At 41.9% G+C, this 14,112-nt stretch overlaps 1 non-coding gene across 1 annotated transcript; it reads right to left on the reverse strand.

Moving 5' to 3' along the window:
- Positions 1 to 11,931: 11,931 nt before the first annotated feature.
- Positions 11,932 to 12,038, reverse strand: LOC147372764 (U6 spliceosomal RNA). Its single transcript, XR_015165017.1, has one exon. It is a non-coding gene; the product is annotated as a U6 spliceosomal RNA (small nuclear RNA).
- Positions 12,039 to 14,112: the final 2,074 nt, after the last annotated feature.

Consider the following 14,112-nt stretch of genomic DNA (forward strand, 5'->3'; position numbering starts at 1 on the left):
GTGGGAATGCAAACTAGTACAGCCACTATGGAGAACAGTGTGGAGATTCCTTTAAAAAAACTGGAAATAGAACTGCCATACAACCCAGCAATCCCACTGCTGGGCATACACACTGAGGAAACCAGAATTGAAAGAGACACATGTACCCCATTGTTCATCGCAGCACTGTTTATAATAGCCAGGACATGGAAGCAACCTAGATGGCCATCGGCAGACGAATGGATAAGAAAGCTGTGGTACATATGCACAATGGGATATTACTCAGCCATTAAAAAGAATACATTTGAATCAGTTCTAATGAGATGGATGAAACTGGAACCTATTATACAGAGTGAAGTAAGTCAGAAATAAAAATACTGATACAGTATACTAATGCATATATATGGAATTTAGAAAGATGGTAATGATGACCCTATATGCAAAGCAGCAAAAGAGACACAGATGTATAGAACAGTCTTTTGGACTCTGTCGGAGAAGGCGAGGGTGAGATGATTTGAGAGAACAGCATTGAAACATGTATGTTATCATATGTAAAACAGATCGCCAGTCCAGGTTTGATGCATGAGACAGGGTGCTCAGGGCTGTTACACTGGGATGACCCTGAGAGATGGGATGAGGAGGGAGGTGGGAGGGGGGTTCAGAATGTGGAACACTGTACACCCACGGCTGATTCATGTCAATGTATGGAAAAAACCACTGCAATATTGTAAAGTAATTAGTAATTGTAAGTTAATCGTAATTAATTTAATTTTTTTTTTAAAAGAAGGCTAGTTATAAATGACAAGCCTAAAGTCCATTTATTTCCTGCCTCATGCTAAGCCAAACAACTCTTGTTAGGTAGCTCAGCAGAGAAAAGTACCCTCTTCAAGAAGCAAGAATACTAAAATTTCACAGACAATGATGAACTGCAGCTGGACATAAAAATGATTCTGTGTGCGCCATCAGCTATGTGGACATACAGACCATTCAGGACCACAGTTCTCTGTGCTGAAAAGGGTTTCATACTTGGCTTAATGCCCAACCATCAGTATCTTGAAATTATTAATGATTTTTTTAAACAAAGAACTCCACTCTTTTTATTTTGCACTTGCAAATTAGATAGCAGGTTCTGACTATATGATCATATGTGCTAAGTGGCTTCAGCCATGTCTGACTCTTTGCGACCCAATGGACTGTAGCCCGCCAGGATCTTCTGTCCATGGGATTTTCCAGGCCAGAATTCTGGAGTGGGTTTCCATGTCCTCCTCCAGGGGATCTTCCTGACCCAGGGATTGAACCCATGTCTCTTATGTATCCTGCATTGGTAGTCAGGTTCTTTACCATTAGCACTACCTATGAGCTTGAAAGTTTGAAATGAGTATTTTTTTTTTTTTTTGCTTTATCTAATCTAGTTTTTTTGTTTTTTTGGGTTTTTTTTGTAATCATCTTTTGACAGGAAAGAGTTCTTTGCAGAAAAGAGCTCTCAGCAAGTTACCAACTGAAGTGAGGGGGACTGCTCATTGCTTACAAAATCAAACTCATGGACATTGGTACAGGGACAAGCTGTCTTTAATCGGAATGCCAACAATCTGGGAAGATTGTGGGCTCAGTGGCCTTAGAACCACCTCCAAAGATGCTGCTAGCCCTGAAAGTCTTAAAGAAAAAGGGGGAAGTAACCTCAGTTAATCACTGAGGAAGTGGATCAAAGTCATCACCATCCTCCACTGAGTACAGGCCTGTCTCCTACTGATCTTCCTCTAGACTTGCTCCTTTATCCTGATCACAGGTTAGCCACATGGTTTGTTTGGGAGGTCACTTAAGGGGAAGCTACAGAAGAGACCTGGTCATCTTATTCTGCATTTCTACTTCTTTGATCTATGGGAAGAACCGACAAGCTAGGCAGGCTGTTGTGTGATTACACAAGATTAGAAAGTTGGGCTCAGGTCAGAAATGAGCAGAGCAGTGAAAGTGAAAGTGAAGTCACTCAGTCGTGTCTGACTCTTTGCAACCCCATGGACCGTAGCCTACCAGGCTCCTCCGTCCATGGGATTCTCCAGGCAAGAATACTGGAGTGGGTTGCCATTTCCTTCTCCAGGAGATCTTCCCAATCCAGGGATTGAACCCAGGTCTCCCACATTGTAGGCAGACACTTTACTGTCTAAGCCACCAGGGAAGTAAGGGGTACCCAATTAAATTTAGTTATAATAAGGCTTGCTAAAAAGACAAGGAAAGGAGCCTCCTGCTGTCACCTTAGAGAAATATTCACAACCTAAAAGTTGAGAGTTACGTTTTATTTGGTGGGAATTTTTAGGACTTCAAGTTTTGGAGGCAACATCTTAAGTGGCCCTGAGAGAACTGCTTTGAGGAGAGGGAAGGAGCCTGGTTAAATGGAAATTTTACAACAATCTGCGGAGAAGGCAATTGCACCCCACTCCAGTACTCTTGCCTGGAAAATCCCACGGACGGAAGAGCCTGGTAGGTTGCAGTCCATGGGATCGCTAGGAGTCGGACACGACTGAGCAACTTCACTTTCACTTTTCACTTTCATGCATTGGAGAAGGAAATGGCAATCCCCTCCAGTGTTCTTGCCTGGAGAATCCCAGGGATGGCAGAGCCTGGTGGGCTGCTGTCTCTGGGGTCGCACAGAGTCGGACATGACTGAAGCGACTTAGCAGCAGCAGCAGCAGCAGCCAGTACTCCTGCCTGGAAAATCCCATGGACGGAGGAGCCTGGTAGGTTGCAACCCGTGGGGTCGCTGAGGGTCGGACACGACTGAACGACTTCACTTTCACTTTTCACTTTCATGCACTGGAGAAGGAAATGGCAACTCACTCCAGTGTTCTTGCCTGGAGAATCCCAGGGACGGGGGATAGGCTGCCGTCTATGGGGTCACACAGAATTGGACACAACTGAAGTGACTTAGCAGCAGCAGCAGCAGGTAGTCTGAACATCAAACAAGTGTTGTTAATTAAAGAGAACCAGATATCCCAGATTATTGTTAATTAAAGGAAGCCAGATGACTTCCCAGGAGGTGTAGTGGTAAAGAATCTGCCTACCACTTCCAGAGACCCGAGAGACATGAGTTTGATCCCTGGATCTAAAAGAACCCCTGGAGTAAGAAATGGCAACCCACTCCAGTAGTCTTGCCTGGAGAATCCCCAGGAGTTCTATAGCCAATCACAGAAGGACAAACTCTACATGATTCCAGTTACCTGAGGTATCTACAATAATCACACTCATAGATGCCAAGGACAGAATGGTGGCTGCCAGAAACTGGAGGGAAGGAAAAATTGGAGTTGCTAATAAACATACATAAAATTTCATTTATGTAAGATGAATAAGTTTTAGATATCTGAAAGCTGACTGCAGAAGAATTGATGCTTTTGAACTGTGATGTTGGAGAAGACTCTTGAGAGTTCCTTGGACTGCAAGGAGATCCAACCAGTCCATGCTAAAGGAAATCAGTCCTGGGTGTTCATTGGAAGGACTGATGTTGAAGCTGAAACTCCAATATTTTGGCCACCTGATATGAAGAACTGACTCACTGGAAAAGACCCTGATGTTGGGAAGGATTGAGGGCAGGAGGAGAAGGGGACGACAGAGGATGAGGTGGTTGGATGGCATCACTGACTCACTGGACATGAGTTTGGGTAGACTCCGGGAGTTAGTGATGGACAGGGAGGCCTGGCGTGCTGTGGTTCATGGGGTCGCAAAGAGTTGGACGTGACTGAGTGACTGAACTGTACATTGTACCTATAGATAAAAATGCTATGTTATGTATTTTAAAAATTGTTAAGAGGTCTCCTATTAACTATTCTTATCACAATTTTAAAAAATCGTTAAACCATTTCCCTGAGTATCTGTAATATTTTATACTCCATGAGCAATGCAGTTTCTCTGCATCCTCATCAGAATTTTGCATTGTCATTCCTTTTTTTTTTTTTTTTAATTTTGGCAAATTTTAGCTACTTATCATGTCGTTTTAATTTTTACTTCTATAGTGATTAACGGCCATAAGCATCTATTCTTGGTCTTTGCTCTCTGGATATTCTCCTCTGGGAAATGTCTGTTCATGTCTTTTCTGGGAAATGTTTACTACGACTCTTCTGGGAAATGTCTGCTCATGTCTCTTGCCCATGGTCTGGCCTTGTCCCAGTTCCTGGAGGCAACCTTGAAACCTTTGGATTTTCCCAAGTAACAGGAACATCCTGGTTAGAGTAGACAAAGAACAACACCTGCCATTTCAGTAAACAAAGGAAGCTGTGGCCATAACTCTATCAGTCACAACAGCTGCCCAAATCAGTGCCTCCTGATAGGAATTCAAGAAGAAGAAAAACAGGACACTGGTCCTAGACAGTTAAAATGCCTATCAAAGGACTAATTCCAGTGAGTCCAGATTCTTTCATCTTCCCATTCATAGAAAAGCACTAAAATTATTATTAATTTGAGATGCCTCTTTTATGGTTAGTGGTAATCTTTTGATGTTCAAATTCTTTTTTTTTTTTTTCCCAGCAAAAACTCTTGTATATTCTTGGCTTCCCTGGTGACTTAGATGGTAAAGAATCTGCCTGCAATTCAGGAGACCAGGTTCGATCCCTGGATCCATAAGATCCCCTGGAAAAGGGAATGGCTAACCCACTCCAGTATTCTTGCCAGGAAAATTTCATGGAATGAGGGGCCTAGTGGGCAACAGTTCATGGGGTCACAAAGAGTCAGACAACTGAACATCTAACACTTATATATTCTGAGATCCTCCCTTACCCTTTTGAAACAGTCCCTCAGAGGCTGCCAACCATGGGCTATAGTCCTCAATAATTCTGTCAAAACATAATTCTCAACTCTTCACTTGTGTATATTTTTCAGTCAACAATAGCTTATGCTACTGTGAGGATAGTCATACTGGAAAGAACAACCAGTGGGGCCAAGTGACTAGAGGGCTGGGGCTTTGAGCCGCATGATATTAGCCTTCTGTCCAGGGTGGGAGGAGAATAAACCAAAGTCAGTTGCTTTTCATTACATTAACAATTAACACACAAAAAAATGTGGAATTGAAAACAAAATGCCCTTTATATCAGCACCCTAAAAATGAAATGCTTAGGTAAAAATCTAAAAATACATGTACAAGTTCTATATGAGGAAAAGCACAACATTTGGATGAACAGAATCGAAGAACTAAACAAATCCAGAGATACTCCATGTTTACAGATAGGAAAACTCAACAACTTGACATTGTCAAGATGTCAGCTCTTCCCAATATGATCTATAGATTCAATATAACCACAATAAAAAGTATAGAAAGTCATTTTATGTATTTTGACAAAATAATTCTAAAGTTTATATGGCAAAAGACCTATAATAGCCAACCCAATATTGAAGGAGAAGAAAATTGAGAACAGACTATTCAATGTCAAGACTAGTTATCTAACTACAGTAATCAAGATAGTGTGACAAAATAAGACAAAAAGATTAATGGGACAGAAAAGAGAGACCAGAAATAGACCCTGATAAATGTAGTCAACTGAACTTGGACAAAAGAGCAAAGGCAATAGAAAGGAGAAAAAGTAGCCTTTTCAACAAATGGTATTTGAACAATTGGACATATACATACACAGAAATTATCTAGACACTGATCAAATACACTTTATGAAAAATAACTCAAAATTGATCATGAACCTAAAAGAAAAAATGCAAAATTATAAAACTGGAAGATAACATAAGGGAAAACCTACATGCCCTTGGGTATGATGATATATTTTTAGCTACAACATCAAAGATGCAATCCATTAAAGAAATAATTAATAAGCTGGACTTCATGAAAATTAAAAAACTTTTACTCTAGGAAAAACACTAGTGAGAGAATTAAAAACAAACCAGACTGGGAGAAAATATTTGCAAAAGACGCACCCACTAAATAACTGCTATCCAAAATTTATATATACAAAAGGCTCTTAAAACTCAAACTTAATAGATACATCATCAAAAAAGATATACAGATGGCAAATAAGCACATTAAAAAAAATGTTCCATACCATATACCATCAGTTCAGTTCAGTCGCTCAGCCGTGTCCGACTCTTTGTGACTCCATGAATCACAGCACGCCATGTCTCCCTGTCCATCACCAACTCCCGGAGTTCACTCAAACTCATGTCCATCGAGTCGTTGATGCTATCCAGCCATCTCATCCTCTGTCGTCCCCTTCTCCTCCTGCCCCCAATCTCTCCCAGGATCAGGGTCTTTTCCAATGAGTCAACTCTTCGCATGAGGTGGCCAAAGTATTGGAGTTTCAGCTTCAGCATCACTCCTTCCAATGAACACCAAGGACTGATATCCTTTAGGATAGAATGGTTGGACCTCCTTGCAATCCAAAGGACTCTTAAGAGTCTTCTCCAACACCACAGTTCAAAAGCATCAATTCTTCCATGCTCGGCTTTCTTCACAGTCCAACTCTCACATCCATACATGACCACTGGAAAAACCATAGCCTTGACTAGATGGACTTTTGTTGGCAGGGTAATATCTCTGCTTTTCAATATGCTATCTAGGTTGGTCATAACTTTCCTTCCAAGAAGTAAGTGTCTTTTCATTTCATGGCTGCAATCACCATCTGCAGTGATTTTGGAGCCCAGAAAAATAAAGTCTAACACTGTTTCCACTGTTTCCCCATCTATATGCCATGAAGTGATGGGACCAGATGCCATGATCTTAGTTTTCTGAATGTTGAGCTTTAAGCCAACTTTTTCACTCTCCTCTTTCACTTTCATCAAGAGGCTTTTTAGTTCCTCTTCACTTTCTGCCATAAGGGTGGTGTCATCTGCATATCTGAGATTATTGCTATTTCTCAGGGCAATCTTGATTCCAGCTTGTGCTTCTTCCAGCCCAGCGTTTCTCATGATGTACTCTGCATATAAGTTAAATAGGCAGGGTGACAATATACAGGCTTGACATACTCTTTTTCCTATTTGGAACCAGTCTGTTGTTCCATGTCCAGTTCTAACTGTATACCATCAGGGAGATGCAATTAGAGTAATGAATAATGATGAGGTATGACTGCATACCCATTATGATCAGAATCTGGAACACTGACAAAACCAAATGCTTAGAGGATATGAGGCAACAAGCAACTCTCATACACTGGGAAAGGCAAAATGATACCATACCTTTGGAAAGAATTTTGTGGTTCCTTATACAACTAAATATACTGGCACCTTATGATTTAGCAACTGCACTCCTTGGTATTTCCAAAGAATCTGGAAAATTCAGTCCACGTAAAAACCTGCATAAGTATGTTTTTAGCAACTTTATTCATAATTACCCAAATTTGGAAGCAGACAAGACATCTTTCAGTGGATGAATGGATAAATGGTGGAACATTCAGACAAAAAATTATTATTCAGAGGTATTTCAAAATGAGCTATCAATCCATGAAAAGACATGGAGAAACTTAAATGCATATTCAGTTCAGTTCAGTTGCTCAGTCATATCTGTCTTTTTGCAATTCCATGAACCTCAGCATGCCAGGCCTTCCTGTCCATCACCAACTCCCAGAGTTCACCCAAACTCATATCCACTGAGTTTGCAATGCAATCCAATCTCCTCCTCCTCCACCACTCAAACTTTCCCAGCATCAGGATCTTTTCAAATGAGTCCAATCTTTGGATCAGGTGGCCAAAGTAGTGGAGTCTCAGCTTCAACATCAGTCCTTCCAAAGAACACCCAGGACTGATCTCCTTTAGGATGCACTGGTTGGATCTCCTTGCAGTCCAAGAAGACTCTCAGGAGAAGACTCTCAAGAGTCTTCTCCAACACCACAGTTCAAAAGCAGCAATTCTTTGCTGCTCATTCCAGTACAGTTCAGTCGCTCAGTCGTGTCCAACTCTTTGCAACCCCATGAAATGCAACAAACCAGGCCTCCCTGTCCATCACCAACTCTCAGAGTTTACTCAGACTCATGTCCATTGAGTTGGTGATGCCATCTAACCATCTTGTCCTCTGTCGTCCCCTTCTCCTCCTGCCTTCAATCTTTCCCAACATCAGGGGATTTAAAACGAGTCAGCTCTTTGCATCAGGTGGCCAAGATATTGGAGTTTCAGCTTCAACATCAGTCCTTCCAGTGAACACCCAGGACTGATTTCCTTTAGGATGGATTGGTTGGATCTCCTTGCAGTCCAAGGGACTCTCAGGAGTCTTCTCCAAAACCACAGTTGAAAATCATCAATTCTTCAGCACTCAGCTTTCTTTATAGTCGACCTCTCACATCCATACAAGATTACTGGGAAAACCATAGCCTTGATTAGATGGACCTTTGTTGACAAAGTAATGTCTCTGCTTTTAATGTGCTGTCTAGGTTGGTCATAACTTTGCTTTCAAGGAATAAACATCTTTTAATTTCATGGCCACAATCACCATCTGCAGTGATTTTGGAGCCCAAGAAAATAAAGTCAGCCACTGTTTCCCCATCTATTTGCCATGAAGTGATGGGACTGGATGCCATGATCTGTTTTCTGAATGTTGAGCTTTAAGCCAACTTTTTCATTCTCCTCTTTCACTTTCATCAAGAGGCGCTTTAGTGCTTCTTTATTTTCTGCCATAGGATGGTGTCATCTGCATATCTGAGGTTATTGATATTTCTCCCGAAAATCTTGATTCCAGCTTGTGCTTCTTCCAGCCCAGTGTTTCTCATGATGTACTCTGCATATAAGGCAAATAAGCAGGGTGACAATATATAGCCTTGACGTACTCCTTTTCCTATTTGGAACCAGTCTGTTGTTCCATGTCCAGTTCTAACTGTTGCTTCCTGACCTGCATACAGGTTTCTCAAGAGGCAGGTCAGGTGCTTTTGTATTCCCATCTCTTTCAGAATTTTCCGCAGTTTATTGTGATCCACACAGTCAAAGGCTTTGGCATAGTCAATAAAGCAGAAATAGATGTTTTTCTGGAACTCTCTTGCTTTTTCGATGATCCAGAGGATGTTGGCAGTTTGATCTCTGCTTCCTCTGCCTTTTCTAAACCAGCTTGAACATCGGTAAGTTCACAGTTCACATATTGCTGAAGCCTGGCTTGACGAATTTTGGGCATTACTCTACTAGTGTGTGAGATGAGTGCGGTAGTTTGAGCATTCTTTGGCATTGCCTTTCTTTGGGATTGGAATGAAAACTGACCTTTTCCAATCCTGTGGCCACTGCTGAGTTTTCCAAATTTGCTGGCATATTGAGTGAAGCACTTTCACAGCATCATCTTTTAGGATTTGAAAGAGCTCAACTGGAATTCCCTTGTAGTTCAGTCGGTAAAGAATTTGCCTACAGTTCAGGAGACCCGGGTTCAATTCCTGGGTTGGGAAGATCCCCTGGAGAAGGAAATGGCAACCCACTCCAGTATCCTCGCCTGGAAAATCTCATGGACAGAGGATCCTGGTCAGCTGCAGTCAATGGGGTCACCAAGAGTCGGGCGCAACTGAGCGACTAACACTTACTTACACTTAACTGGAATTCCATCACATCCACTAGCTTTGTTCATAGTGATGCTTCCTAAGGCCAACTTGACTTCACATTCCAGGATACATGGCTCTAGGTGAGTGGTCCCACCATCATGATTATCTGGGTTGTGAAGATCTTTTTTGTACAGTTCTTCTTTGTATTGTTGCCACCTCTTCTTAATATCTTCTGCTTCTGTTAGGTCCATACCACTTCTGTCCTTTATTGAGCCCATCTTTGCATGAAGTGTTCCCTTGGTATCTCTAATTTTCTTGTAGAGATTTCTAGTCTTTCCCATTCTATGGTTTTTCTCTATTTCTTTGGCATTGATCACTGAGGAAGATTTTCTTATCTCTCCTTGGTATTCTTTGGAACTCTGCATCCAGATGCTTATATCTTTCCTTTTCTCCTTTTTTCTGCTTCTCTTCTTTCCACAGCTATTTGTAAGGCCTCCTCAGCCAGCCATTTTGCCTTTTTGCATTTCTTTTTCTTGGGAATGGTCTTGATCTCTGTCTCCTGTACAATGTCACAAACCTCTGTCCATAGTTCATCAGGCACTCTGTCTATCAGATCTAGTCCCTTAAATCTATTTCTCACTTCCACTGTATAATCATAAGGGATTTGATTTAGGTCATACCTGAATGGTCTAATGAATTTCCCCACTTTCTCCAATTTCAGTCTGAATTTGGCAATAAGGAGCTTATGATCTGAGCCACAGTCAGCTCCCAGTCTTGTTTTCGCTGACTGTATAGAGCTTCTCCATCTTTGGCTGCAAAGAATATAATCAATCTGATTTCGGTGTTGGCCATCTGATGATGTCCATGTGTAGAGTCTTCTCTTGTGTTGTTGGAAGAGGGTGTTTGCTATGACCAGTGTGTTCTTTTGACAAAACTCTATCAGCCTTTGCTTTGCTTCATTCTATACTCCAAGGCCAAATTTTCATGTTACTCCAGGTGTTTCTTGACTTCTTGCTTTTGTATTCCAGTCCCCTATATGAAAACGACATATTTTTTGGGGTGTTAGTTCTAAAAGGTCTTGTAAGTCTTCATAGAACCATTCAACTTCAGCTTCTTCAGCCTTACTGGTAGGGGCATAGACTTGGATTACTGTGATATTGAATGGCTTGCCTTGGAAACGAACAGAGATCATTCTGTCATTTTTGAAATTGCATCCAAGTACTGCATTTTGAACTCTTTTTTTTTTTTTTTTAGTTTTTAAACTTTACATAATTGTATTAGTCTTGCCAAATATCAAAATGAATCCATCACAGGTATATATGTGCTCCCCATCCTGAACCCTCCTCCCTCCTCCCTCCCCATACCATCCCTCTGGGTCGTCCCAGTGCACTAGCCCCAAGCATCCAGTATCGTGCATCGAACCTGGACTGGCATCTCGTTTCATACATGATATTTTACATGTTTCAATGCCATTCTCCCAAATCTTCCCACCCTCTCCCTCTCCCATAGAGTCCATAAGACTGTTCCATACATCAGTGTCTCTTTCGCTGTCTCATACACAGGGTCATTGTTATCATCTTTCTAAATTCCATATATATGCGTTAGTATACTGTATTGGTGTTTTTCCTTCTGGCTTACTTCACTCTGTATAATAGGCTCCAGTTTCATCCACCTCATTAGAACTGATTCAAATGAATTCTTTTTAATGGCTGAGTAATACTCCATTGTGTATATGTACCACTGCTTTCTTATCCATTCATCTGCTGATGGACATCTAGGTTGCTTCCATGTCCTGGCTATTATAAACAGTGCTGCGATGAACATTGGGGTACACGTGTCTCTTTCCCTTCTGGTTTCCTCAGTGTGTATGCCCAGCAGTGGGATTGCTGGATCATAAGGCAGTTCTATTTCCAGTTTTTTAAGGAATCTCCACACTGTTCTCCATAGTGGCTGTACTAGTTTGCATTCCCACCAACAGTGTAAGAGGGTTCCCTTTTCTCCACACCCTCTCCAACATTTATTATTTGTAGACTTTTGGATCGCAGCCATTCTGACTGGTGTGAAATGGTACCTCATAGTGGTCTTGATTTGCATTTCTCTGATAATGAGTGATGTTGAGCATCTTTTCATGTGTTTGTTAGCCATCTGTATGTCTTCTTTGGAGAAATGTCTATTTAGTTCTTCGGCCCATTTTTTGATTGGGTCATTTATTTTTCTGGAGTTGAGCTGTAGGAGTTGCTTGTATATTTTTGATATTAGTTGTTTGTCAGTTGCTTCATTTGCTATTATTTTCTCCCATTCTGAAGGCTGTCTTTTCACCTTGCTTATAGTTTCCTTTGATGTGCAGAAGCTTTTAAGGTTAATTAGGTCCCATTTGTTTATTTTTGCTTTTATTTCCGATATCCTAGGAGGTGGGTCATAGAGGATCCTGCTGTGATGTATGTCAGAGAGTGTTTTGCCTATGTTCTCCTCTAGGAGTTTTATAGTTTCTGGTCTTATGTTTAGATCTTTAATCCATTTTGAGAAAAATATGGAACGCTTCACGAATTTGCGTGTCATCCTTGCGCAGGGGCCATGCTAATCTTCTCTGTATCGTTCCAATTTTAGTATATGTGCTGCCAAAGCGAGCACCATTTTGAACTCTTTTGTTGACTATGTTGGCTACTCTGTTTCTTCTAAGGAATTCCTGCCCACAGTAGTAGATATAATGGTCATCTGAGTTAAGTTCACCCATTCCAGTCCATTTTAGTTCACTGATTCCTAGAATGTTGACATTCACTCTTGTCATCTCTTGTTTGACCACTTACAATTTGCCTTGATTCGTGGACCTAACATTCCAGGTTCCTATGCAATATTGCTCTTTACATCATCGGACCTTGCTTCTTTCACCAGTCACATCCACAACTGGGTGTTGTTTTTGCTTTGGCTCCATCCCTTCATTCTTTTTGGTGTTATTTCTCCACTGATCTCCAGTAGCATATTGGGCACCTACGGACTTAGGGAGTTCATTTTTCAGTGTTCTATCTTTTTGCCTTTTCATACTGTTCATGGGGTTCTGGAAGTATACTGAAGAATACTGAAATGTATATTACTAAATGAAAGAAATCAATCTGAAAATGCTGTTTGACTCCAGAAGCCAATAAAAAAACTGATGATTATGGGGTTGTGGAATGGAAGGAGATCAAACTGACAAAAGCCAAAAGGATTTTTACCACAGTGGAAATGTTATTGTGCCTATATTGGTACATTGTTATATTTTGCCCAAACCGTAGAATGCACAACACCAAGAATGAACCCTAAACTGTGGAGTTCGTGTGATTGTAATGTGTCAGTGTAGGTTCATCGTTCATGAAAAATGTGCCATTCTGGTGGGTATTATTCTTAATGATGGAGGCTATGTATGGTTTTTTGTTGTTGTTGTTTGTTTGTTTGTTTGGTGTTCTAAAAGGTCTTGTAGGTCTTCATAGAACCGTTCAACTTCAGCTTCTTCAGCGTTACTGGTTGGGGCATAGACTTGGATTACTGTGATATTGAATGGTTTGCTTGGAAACGAACAGAGATCATTCTGTCATTTTTGAGATTGCATCCAAGTACTGCATTTTGGACTCTTTTGTTGACCATGATGGCCACTCCATTTCTTCTGAGGGATTCCTGCCCGCAGTAGTAGATATAATGGTCATCTGAGTTAAATTCACCCATTCCAATCCATTTCAGTTCGCTGATTCCTAGAATGTTGACATTCACTCTTGCCATCTCTTGTTTGACCACTTCCAATTTGCCTTGATTCATGGACCTGACATTCCAGGTTCCTATGCAATAATGCTGTTTACAGCATCCGACCTTGCTTCTATCACCAGTCACATCCACAGCTGGGTATTCTTTTTGCTTTGGCTCCATCCCTTCATTCTTTCTCGAGTTATTTCTCCACTGATCTCCAGTAGCATATTGGGCACCTACTGACCTGGGGAGTTTCTCTTTCAGTATCCTATCATTTTGCCTTTTCATACTGTTCATGGGGTTCTCAAGGCAAGAATACTGAAGTGGTTTGCCATTCCCTTCTCCAGTGGACCACATTCTGTCAGATCTCTCCACCATGACCCGCCCATTTTGGGTTGCCCCACAGGCATGGCTTAGTTTCATTGAGTTAGACAAGGCTGTGGTCCTAGTGTGATTAGATTGACTAGTTTTCTGTGAGTATGGTTTCAGTGTGTTTGCCTTCTGATGCCCTCTTGCAACACCTACTGTCTTACTTGGGTTTCTCTTACCTTGGTGTGGGGTATCTCTTCACGGCTGCTCCAGCAAAGCTCAGCCATTGCTCCTTACCTTGGATGAGGGGTATCTCCGCACTGCCGCCCTTCCTGACTTTCAATGTGGGATAGCTCCTCTAGGCCCTCTTGCGCACACGCAGCCATGGCTCCTTAGATGTGGAGTTGCTCCTCCCAGCCGCCACCCTTGGTCTCGGGCATGGGGGCGTGGGGTAGCTCCTCCAGGCCGCTGCCCCTGGCCTCGGGCTTAGGGGCATGGGGTAGCTCCTCCCGCCCACCGCCCCTGGCCTCAGGCTTGGGGCATGGGGTATCTCCTCCTGGCCGCCACCCCTGACCTCAGACACGGGGTAACTCCTCTGATCGCCGCCCCTGACCTTGGACGCAGGAATACGGAATGAAGCAGGGCAAAGACTAATAGAGTTTTGCCAAGAAAATGCACT

Source organism: Bos grunniens, chromosome 5 (genome assembly GCF_055505025.1).
Source record: "Bos grunniens cultivar Pamir isolate PY7600 chromosome 5, Bosgru_T2T1.0, whole genome shotgun sequence".
NCBI classification, from domain to species: Eukaryota; Metazoa; Chordata; class Mammalia; order Artiodactyla; family Bovidae; genus Bos; species Bos grunniens.